General features: G+C 35.0%; 1 non-coding gene across 1 annotated transcript; it reads left to right on the top strand.

Annotated features, from left to right (window-relative positions):
• Positions 1–5,292: 5,292 nt before the first annotated feature.
• Positions 5,293–5,398, top strand: LOC113613287 (U6 spliceosomal RNA). Its single transcript, XR_003430161.1, has one exon. It is a non-coding gene; the product is annotated as a U6 spliceosomal RNA (small nuclear RNA).
• The last annotated feature ends 3,336 nt before the right edge of the window (positions 5,399–8,734 follow it).

Genomic DNA, 8,734 nt, shown 5'->3' with positions numbered 1-8,734 from the left:
AGATCTAGAAGAATTAAAGAACAAACAAACAGAGATGAATAATAAAATAACTGAAATGAAAAATACAGTAGAAAAAATCAATAACTGAGGCAGAAGAACGGATAAGTGACCTGGAAGACAGAATGGGGGAATTCATTGCTGCAGAACAGAGTAAAGAAAAAAGAATGAAAAGAGATGAAGACAGCTTAAGAGACCTCTGGGTCAACATGAAATGCAACAACGTTAGCATTATAGGGGTCCCAGAAGGAGAAGAGAGATAGAAAGGAACTGAGAAAATATTTGAAGAGATTATAGTTGAAAACTTCCCTAATATGGGAAAGGAAATAGTCAATCAAGTCCAGGAAGTGCAGAGTCCCATACAGGAAAAATCCTAAGAGAAACACACCAGGACACATATTAATCAAACTATCAAAAATCAAATACAAAGAAAATATATTAAAAAGAACAAGGGAAAAGCAACAAATAACATACAAGGGAATCCCCGTAAGGTTAACAGCTGATCATTCAGCAGAAACACAACAGCCATAAAGGAGAGGCAAGATATATTTAAAGTGATTAAAAGGAAAAACCCACAACCAAGATTACTCTACCCACAAGGATCTCATTCAAATTTGACACCAAATCCAAAGCTTTACAGACAAACAAAAGCTAAGAGAATTCAGCACCACAAAACCAGCTTTACAACAAATGCTAAAGGAATTTCTCTAGGCAGGAAACAAAAGAGAAGGAAAAGACCTACAATAACAAATCCAAAACAATTAAGAAATGGTAATAGGAAAATACATACCAATAACAACTTTAAATGTAAATGGATTAAATGCTCCATCCAAAAGATGTAGACTGGCTGAATGGATACAAAAACAAGACCCTTATATATGCTGTCTACAAGAGACCCATTTCAGACCTAGAGAAACATACAGACTGAAAGTGAAGAGATGTAAAAAGATATTCCCTGCAAATGGAAATCAAAAGAAAGCTGGAGTAGCAATTCTCATATGACACAAACTAGAATTGAACAAAAAGACTATTACAAGAGACGAAGAGGACACTACATAATGATCAAGTGATCAATTGCAGAAGAAGATAAAACAATTGTAAATATTTATAAACCGAATATAGGAGCATCACAATACATAAGGCAAATGCTAACAGCCATAAAAGGGGAAATTGACAGTAACACAATCATAGTAGGGGACTTTAACACCCCACTTTCAGCAATGGACAGATCATCCAAAAGGGAAATAAATAAGGACACACAAGCTTTAAATGACATTTAACAAGAAGGACATAATAGATATTTATAGTACATTCCATCTAAAATGAACAGAATACACTTTCTTCTCAAGTACTTATGGAACATTCACCAGGAAACACCATATCTTGGGTAACAAATCAAGCCTTGGTAAATTTAACAAAACTGAAATCATATCAAGTATCTTTTCTGAACACAAAGCTATGAAACTAGATATCAATTACAGGAAAAAAATGTAAAGTATACAAGCACGTGGAGGCTAAATAATATGCTACTAAATAACCAAGAGATAACTATAGTAATCAAACAAGAAATTTTTTAAAAACCTAGAAACAAATGACAAAGAAAACACGAGGACACAAAACCTATGAGATGCAGCAAAAGTAGTTCTAAGAGGGGAGTTTATAGCAATACAATTCTACCTCAAGAAAAAAGAAAAATCTCAAATAAACAACCTAATCTTACACCTAAAGAAATTAGAGAAAGAGGAACAAAAATAACCCCAAAGTTAGAAGAAGGAAAGAAATCATAAAGGTCAGGTCAGAAATAAATGAAAAAGAAATGAAGAAAACAAAAACAAAGATCAATAAAACTAAAAGCTGGTTCTTTAAGAAAATAAACAAAATTGATAAACCATTAGCCAGACTCATCACAAAAGAAAGGAAGACTCAAATGAATAGAGTTAGAGATGAAAAAGAAGAAACAACTGACACTGCAGAAATACAAAGGATGATGATAGATTATTACAAGCAATTATATGCCAATAAACTAGACAACCTGGAAGAAATGGACAAATTCTTAGAAAAGCACAACCTTCCGAGACTGATCCAGGAAGAAATAGAAAATATAAAGAGATCAATCACAAGCACTGAAATGGAGACTGTGATTAAAAATCTAATAAACAAAAACCCAGGACTAGATGGCTTCAGAGGTGAATTCTATCAAACATTTAGAGAAGAGTTATCCTTCTCAAACTCTTCCAAAATATAGCAGAGGGAGGAACATTCCCAAATGCATTCTACGAGGCCTCAATCACCCTGATACCAAAATCAGACAAAGATGTCACAAAAACGAAAACTCTAGGCCAATATCACTGATGAACATAGATGCAAAAAATTCTCCACAAAATACTAGCAAACAGAATCCAACAGCACATTAAAAGGATCATACACCATGATCAAGTGGGGTTAATCCTAGGAATGCAAATATTCTTCAATATATGCAAATCAATCAGTGTGATAAACCATAGTAACTAATAGAAGGAGAAAAACAATATGATCATCTCAATAGATATAGAAAAAGCTTTTGACAAAATTAAACACCTATTTATGGTAAAAACCATCCAGAAAGTAGGCGTAGAGTGAACTTACATCAATATAATAAAGACTGTAATGACATACCCACAGCCAACATCATTCTCAATGGTGAAAATGTGAAACATTTCCCCTAAGATCAGGAATAGGACAAGGTTGCCCACTCTCAGCACTATTATTCAACATAGCTTTGGAAGTTTTAGCCACAGCAATCAGAGAAGAAAAAGAAATAAAAGGAATCCAAATCTGAAAAGAAAAAGTAAAGCTGTCACTGTTTGCAGATGACATGATATTATACATAAGGAATTCTAAAGACTCTACCATAAAACTGCGAGAGCTACTCAATGAATTTGGTAAAGCAGCAGGATACAAAATTAATGCACAAAAATCTCTTGCATTCCTTTACACTAATGATGAAAAATCTGAAACAGAAATTAAGGAAAGATTCCAATTTACCATTGCAACAAAAAGAAAAAAAAAAAACCTAGGAAGAAACCTAACTAAGGAGACAAAAGACCTGTATGCAGAAAACTATAGGACACTGATGAAAGAAATTAAAGATGATAGAAACAGATGGAGAGATATACCATGCTCTTGGATTGGAAGAATCAACATTGTGAAAATGACTATACTACCCAAAGTAATCTACAGATTCAATGCAATCCCTATCAAACTACCACTGGCATTTTTCACAGAACTAGAACAAAATTTTTCATAATTTGTATGGAAACACAAAAGACCCCGAATAGCAAAAGCAATCTTGAGAACGAAAAATGGAGCTGGAGGAATCAGGCTCCTTGACTTCAGACTATACTACAAAGCTACAGTAATCAAGACAGTATTGTACTGGCACAAAACCAGAAATATAGATCAATGGAACAGGATAGAAAGCCCAGAGATAAACCCACGCACATGTGGTCACCTTATCTTTGATAAAGGAGGCAGGAATATACAGTGAAAAAAGGACAGCCTCTTCAATAAATGGTGCTTGGAAAACTGGACAGGTACATGTAAAAGTATGAGATTAGAACACTCCCTAAAACCATACACAAAAATAAGCTCAAAATGGATTAAAGATTTAAATGTAAGGCCAGAAACTATAAAACTTTTAGAGGAAAACATAGGCAAACACTCTGACATAAATTACAGCAAGATCCTTTTTGACCCACCTCCTAGGGAAATGGAAATAAAAACAAAAATAAACAAATGGGACCTAATGAAACTTAAAAGATTTTGCACAGCAAAGGAAACCATAAACAAGACCAAAAGATAACCCTCAGAATGGGAGAAAATACTTGCAAATGAAGCAACTGACAAACGATTAATCTCCAAAATTTATAAGCAGCTCATGCAGCTCAATAAGAAAAAAACAAACAACCCAATCCAAAAATGGGCTTAAATAGACATTTCTTCAAAGAAGGTATACAGATTGCCAACAAACACATGAAAGAATGCTCAACATCATTAATCATTAGAGAAATGCAAATCAAATCTACAATGAGATATCATCTCACACCAGTCAGAATGGCCATCATCAAAAAATCTACAAACAATAAATGCTGGAGAGGGTGTGGAGAAAAGGGAACACTCTTGCACTGCTGGTGGGAATGTCAATTGGTACAGCCACTATGGAGAACAGTATGGAGGTTCCTAAAAACCTACAAATAGAACTACCATATGACCCAGCAATCCTACTACTGGGCATATACCCTGAGAAAACCATAATTCAAAAAGAGTCATGTACCTCAATGTTCATTGCAGCTCTATTTACAATAGCCAGGTGATAGAAGCAACCTAAGTGTCCATGATCAGATGAATGGATAAAGAAGATGTGGCACATATATACAATGGAATATTACTCAGCCATAAAAAGAAACGAAATTGAGTTATTTTTAGGTGTTGGATGGACCTAGAGTCTGTCATACAGAGTGAAGTAAGTCAGAAAGAGAAAGACAAATACCGTATGCTAACACATATATATGGAATCTAAGAAAAAAAATATGTCATGAAGAACCTAGTGATAAGACAGGAATAAGCACACAGACCTATTAGAGAATGAACTTGAGGATATGGGAGGGGAAAGGGTAAGCTGTGACAAAGTGAGAGAGTGGCATGGACATATATACACTACCAAACGTAAAATAAATAGCTAGTGGGAAACAGCCACATAGCACAGGGAGATCAGCTTGGTGCTTTGTGACCACCTAGAGGGGTGGGATAGGGAGGTTGGGAGGGAGGGAGACACAAGAGGGAAGTGATATGGGTACATATGTATATGTATAACTGATTCACTTTGTTATAAAGCAGAAACTAACACACCATTGTAAAGTAATGATACTCCAATAAAGATGTAATAAAAAAATAAAAAGGCAAGCTAGTGCTCACTTCAGCAGCACATACACTAAAATTGGAATGAGGGCTTCCCTGGTGGTGCAGTGGTTAAGAATCTGCCTGCCAATGCAGGGGATACGGGTTTGAGCCCTTGTACGGGAAGATCCCACATGATGCAGAGCAGCTAAGCCATGTGCCACAATTACTGAGCCTGAGCTCTAAAGCCCGTGAGCCACGGCTACTGAAGCCCGTAAGCCTAGAGCCCATTGTCTGCAACAAGAGAAGCCACCACAATGAGAACCCCGTGCACCACAGCGAAGAGTAGCCCCCTCTCGCCACAACTAGAGAAAACCAGCATGCAGCAACGAAAACTCAACACAGCCTAAATAAATAAATTTATTAAAAGATAAATAAATAAAATAAAATTGCAACGATACAGAGAAGATTAGCATGGCCCCTACACAAGGATGATGCACAAATTCATGAAGCGTTCCATATTTTTCTGGGAATGTAAACTGGTACAAACATTATGGAGAACAGCATGGAAGTTCCTTAAAAAAACTAAAAATAGAACTACCATATGACCCAGCAATCCCACTCCTGGGCATATATCCAGAGCAAACCATAATTCGAAAAGCTGATAAACAAAGTAATAAACCTTTAGGGAGCCTCATCAAGAAAAAAAGAGAGAGCACCCAAATAAACAAAATAAGAAATGAAAGAAGAGAAACAACAAATATCACAATGATGCAAAAAATCATATAAGAACACTGTGAAGGATTATTTGATAACAAACTGGAAAACCTAGAAGAAATGGACAAATTTCTAGGAACATACAACCTGCCAAGACTGAATCAGGAAATAATAGACAATCTGAAGAGAATTATCACTAGCAGTGAAATTGAATTTGTAATTTAAAAAAAAAAAAAAAACCTCCCCTCAAACAAAAGTCCAGGACTAGATGGGCTTTAAAGGAGAACTCTACCAAACATGTAAAGAGGAGCTAATACCTATCCTTTTTGAACTAACCCCCCAAAAAATTGAAAGGGACAAAACACTCTGAAATTTATTCTATGAGGCTCCAATTGCCTTGATACCAAAACCAAAGGCACTAAAAAAAAAGAAAATTACAGGCCAATACTTCTGATGAATACAGATACAAAAATCCTCAACAAAATATTAGCAAACTGAATTTAACAGCACCATTTGCACTAGGATTTATTTCAAAAATGAAAGGACAATTTAATATTTGCAGGTTAACCAATGTAATATAAAAGGAAGGATAAAAATCACATGATCTTGTTAATAAACAAAATTCAACATCCATTCATGGTAAAAACTCTCATCAAGGGGACATATCTCAAAATAATAAAGGCCATTTATGACAAACTCACAACTAACATCATACACAATGATGACAAACAAAAATCCTTTCCTCTACAATCAGGAACAAGACAAGGATGCCTACTCTCACCACTTCTACTTAACATAGTATTGGAAATTCTGGCCATAGCAATCAGACGAAAAAGAATAAAAGGTATCCAAATTGGAAGAAAATAATTAAACTCTTACTTTCTGCAGATGACATGATACTATCAATATATGTAGAAAACCTTAAAGTCTTGACCAAAAACTGTTAGAACTAATAAGTGAAATCAGTATTTACAGCATACAAAATTAATATACATGAATCTGTTGCATTTCCATACATGAACAATGAACTATTAGAAAGAAAAAGCAAGAAAAATTTCCCATTTAAAAATGCATCACAGGGCTTCCCTGGTGGCGCAGTGGTTGAGAGTCCACCTGCTGATGCAGGGGACACGGGTTCGTGCCCCGGGCCGGGAAGATCCCACATGCCGCAGAGCAGCTGGGCCTGTGAGCCGTGGCCACTGAGCCTGCGCATCCGGAGCCTGTGTTCCGCAACGGAAGAGGCCACAACAGTGAGAGGCCTGCATACCACACACACAAAAAAAAGCATCACAAAGAATAAAATGCCTAGGAATAAACTTAAACAAAGAGGTGAAGGACCTATACTCTGAAAAGTATAAAACATTGATGAAGGAGTTTGAAAATGATACAAAGAAATAAAAGTTATCCCATGTTAATAAATTGGAAAAATTCATATTGTTAAAATGTCCATACTACCCAAAGCAATCTAAAGATTCAGTGCAATCCCTACCAAAATACCCATGACATTTTTCTCAGAACTAGAACAAATAATCCCAACACTTTGTACGAAACCACAAAAAACCTGAATTGCCAAAGCAATCTGGTGAAAAAAGAACAAAATTGGAGGTATAAACTTTCCAGGCTTCAGACTATACTACTAAGCTACAGTAATCAAAACAGCATGGTACTAGCACAAAAACAGATACATAGATCAATGGAACAGAATAGAGAGCTCAGAAATAAACCCACACACATATGGTCACCTTATCTTTGATAAAGGAGGCAAGAATATTCAATGGAGAAAAGACAGTCTCTTCATTAAGTGGTGCTGGGAAAACTGGACAACTACATGTGAAAGAATGAAATTAGAACATTCTCTAACACCATATACAAAAATAAACTCAAGACAGATTAAAGACCCAAATGTAAGACTGGATATTATAAAACGTCTAGAGGAAAACATAAGCAGAGCACTCTTTGACATAAGTTGTAGCAATATTTTTTTGATCTGTCTCCTAAGGCAAAAGAAATAAGAGCAAAATAAACAAATGGGATCTAATTAAACTTAAAAGGTTTTGCACAGAGAAGGAAACCATTGACAAAACAAAAAGACAACCTACTGAATGGGAGAAAATATTTGCAAATGATATGACCAATAAGGGGTTAATATCAAAAAATATAAACAGCTCATACAATGTGTCATCAAAAAGCAAACAACCTGATTAAAAAAGGGCAGAAGTGCTGAATAGACATTTTTCTGAAGAAGACATACAGACATCTCATACAATGAGATAAAACTACACACCTGTCAGAATGCCTATCATCAAAAAGTCTACAAATAACTAGTATTTGTACACTGTTGGTGGAAATGTAAATTGGTGCAGCCACTGTGGAAAACAGTATGGAGGTTCCTCAAAATAAATAAATAAATAAAAAGAAAAGAAAAACACACTAAAAATAGCAATACCATATGATACAGAATTTCATCCCTGCACATATATCCAGTGAAAATAAAAACATTAATTTAAAAAGTTATATGTACCCCAATGTTCCTAGCAGCATTATCTACAATTGACAAGATATGGAAGCAACCTTAGCACTCACAAATAGATGAATGGGCAAAGAAAATGTGGTATAAATATATATACAATGGAATATTAGTCATAAAATAGAATGAAATTTTGCTATTTACAACAACATGAATGGACTTGGAGGGTATTATGCTTAGTGAAAAAAGTCAGACAGAGAAAGACAAACACTATATGATATCCCTTATATATGGATCTAAAAAATAAAACAAAGTAGTTTAAAAAAACTGACTCACATATAGAGAACAAACTAGTGGTTCCCAATGGGGAGGGGAAGGGGAGAAGGGCAAGATAGGGGTAGAGGATTAAGAGATACAAAGTACTATGTATAAAATAAATGAGCTACTAGGATATATTGTACAGCACAGGGAAATACAACCATTGTTTTGTACTAACTTTATATGGATTATAATCTATAGGGATATCGAATCACTATGTTGTACACATGAAATTAATAAACTATTGTCAATCAACTTAATTTTTTTTTTGCTTATGATGACCATTTTAATCACAAGGTGTTAATGTATAGATTAACATAAACTTCAGATGTCACAGAAACAGTTAGACAAAATTCAGAA

Source organism: Aethalodelphis obliquidens, unplaced genomic scaffold, assembly GCF_003676395.1.
Source record: "Aethalodelphis obliquidens isolate GAN/ISIS:26980383/991018 unplaced genomic scaffold, ASM367639v1 scaffold3, whole genome shotgun sequence".
In the NCBI taxonomy this organism is placed as follows: Eukaryota; Metazoa; Chordata; class Mammalia; order Artiodactyla; family Delphinidae; genus Aethalodelphis; species Aethalodelphis obliquidens.
Note: the sequence above shows the minus strand (reverse complement) of the source record. Positions and strands in the feature narration are given on the sequence as shown.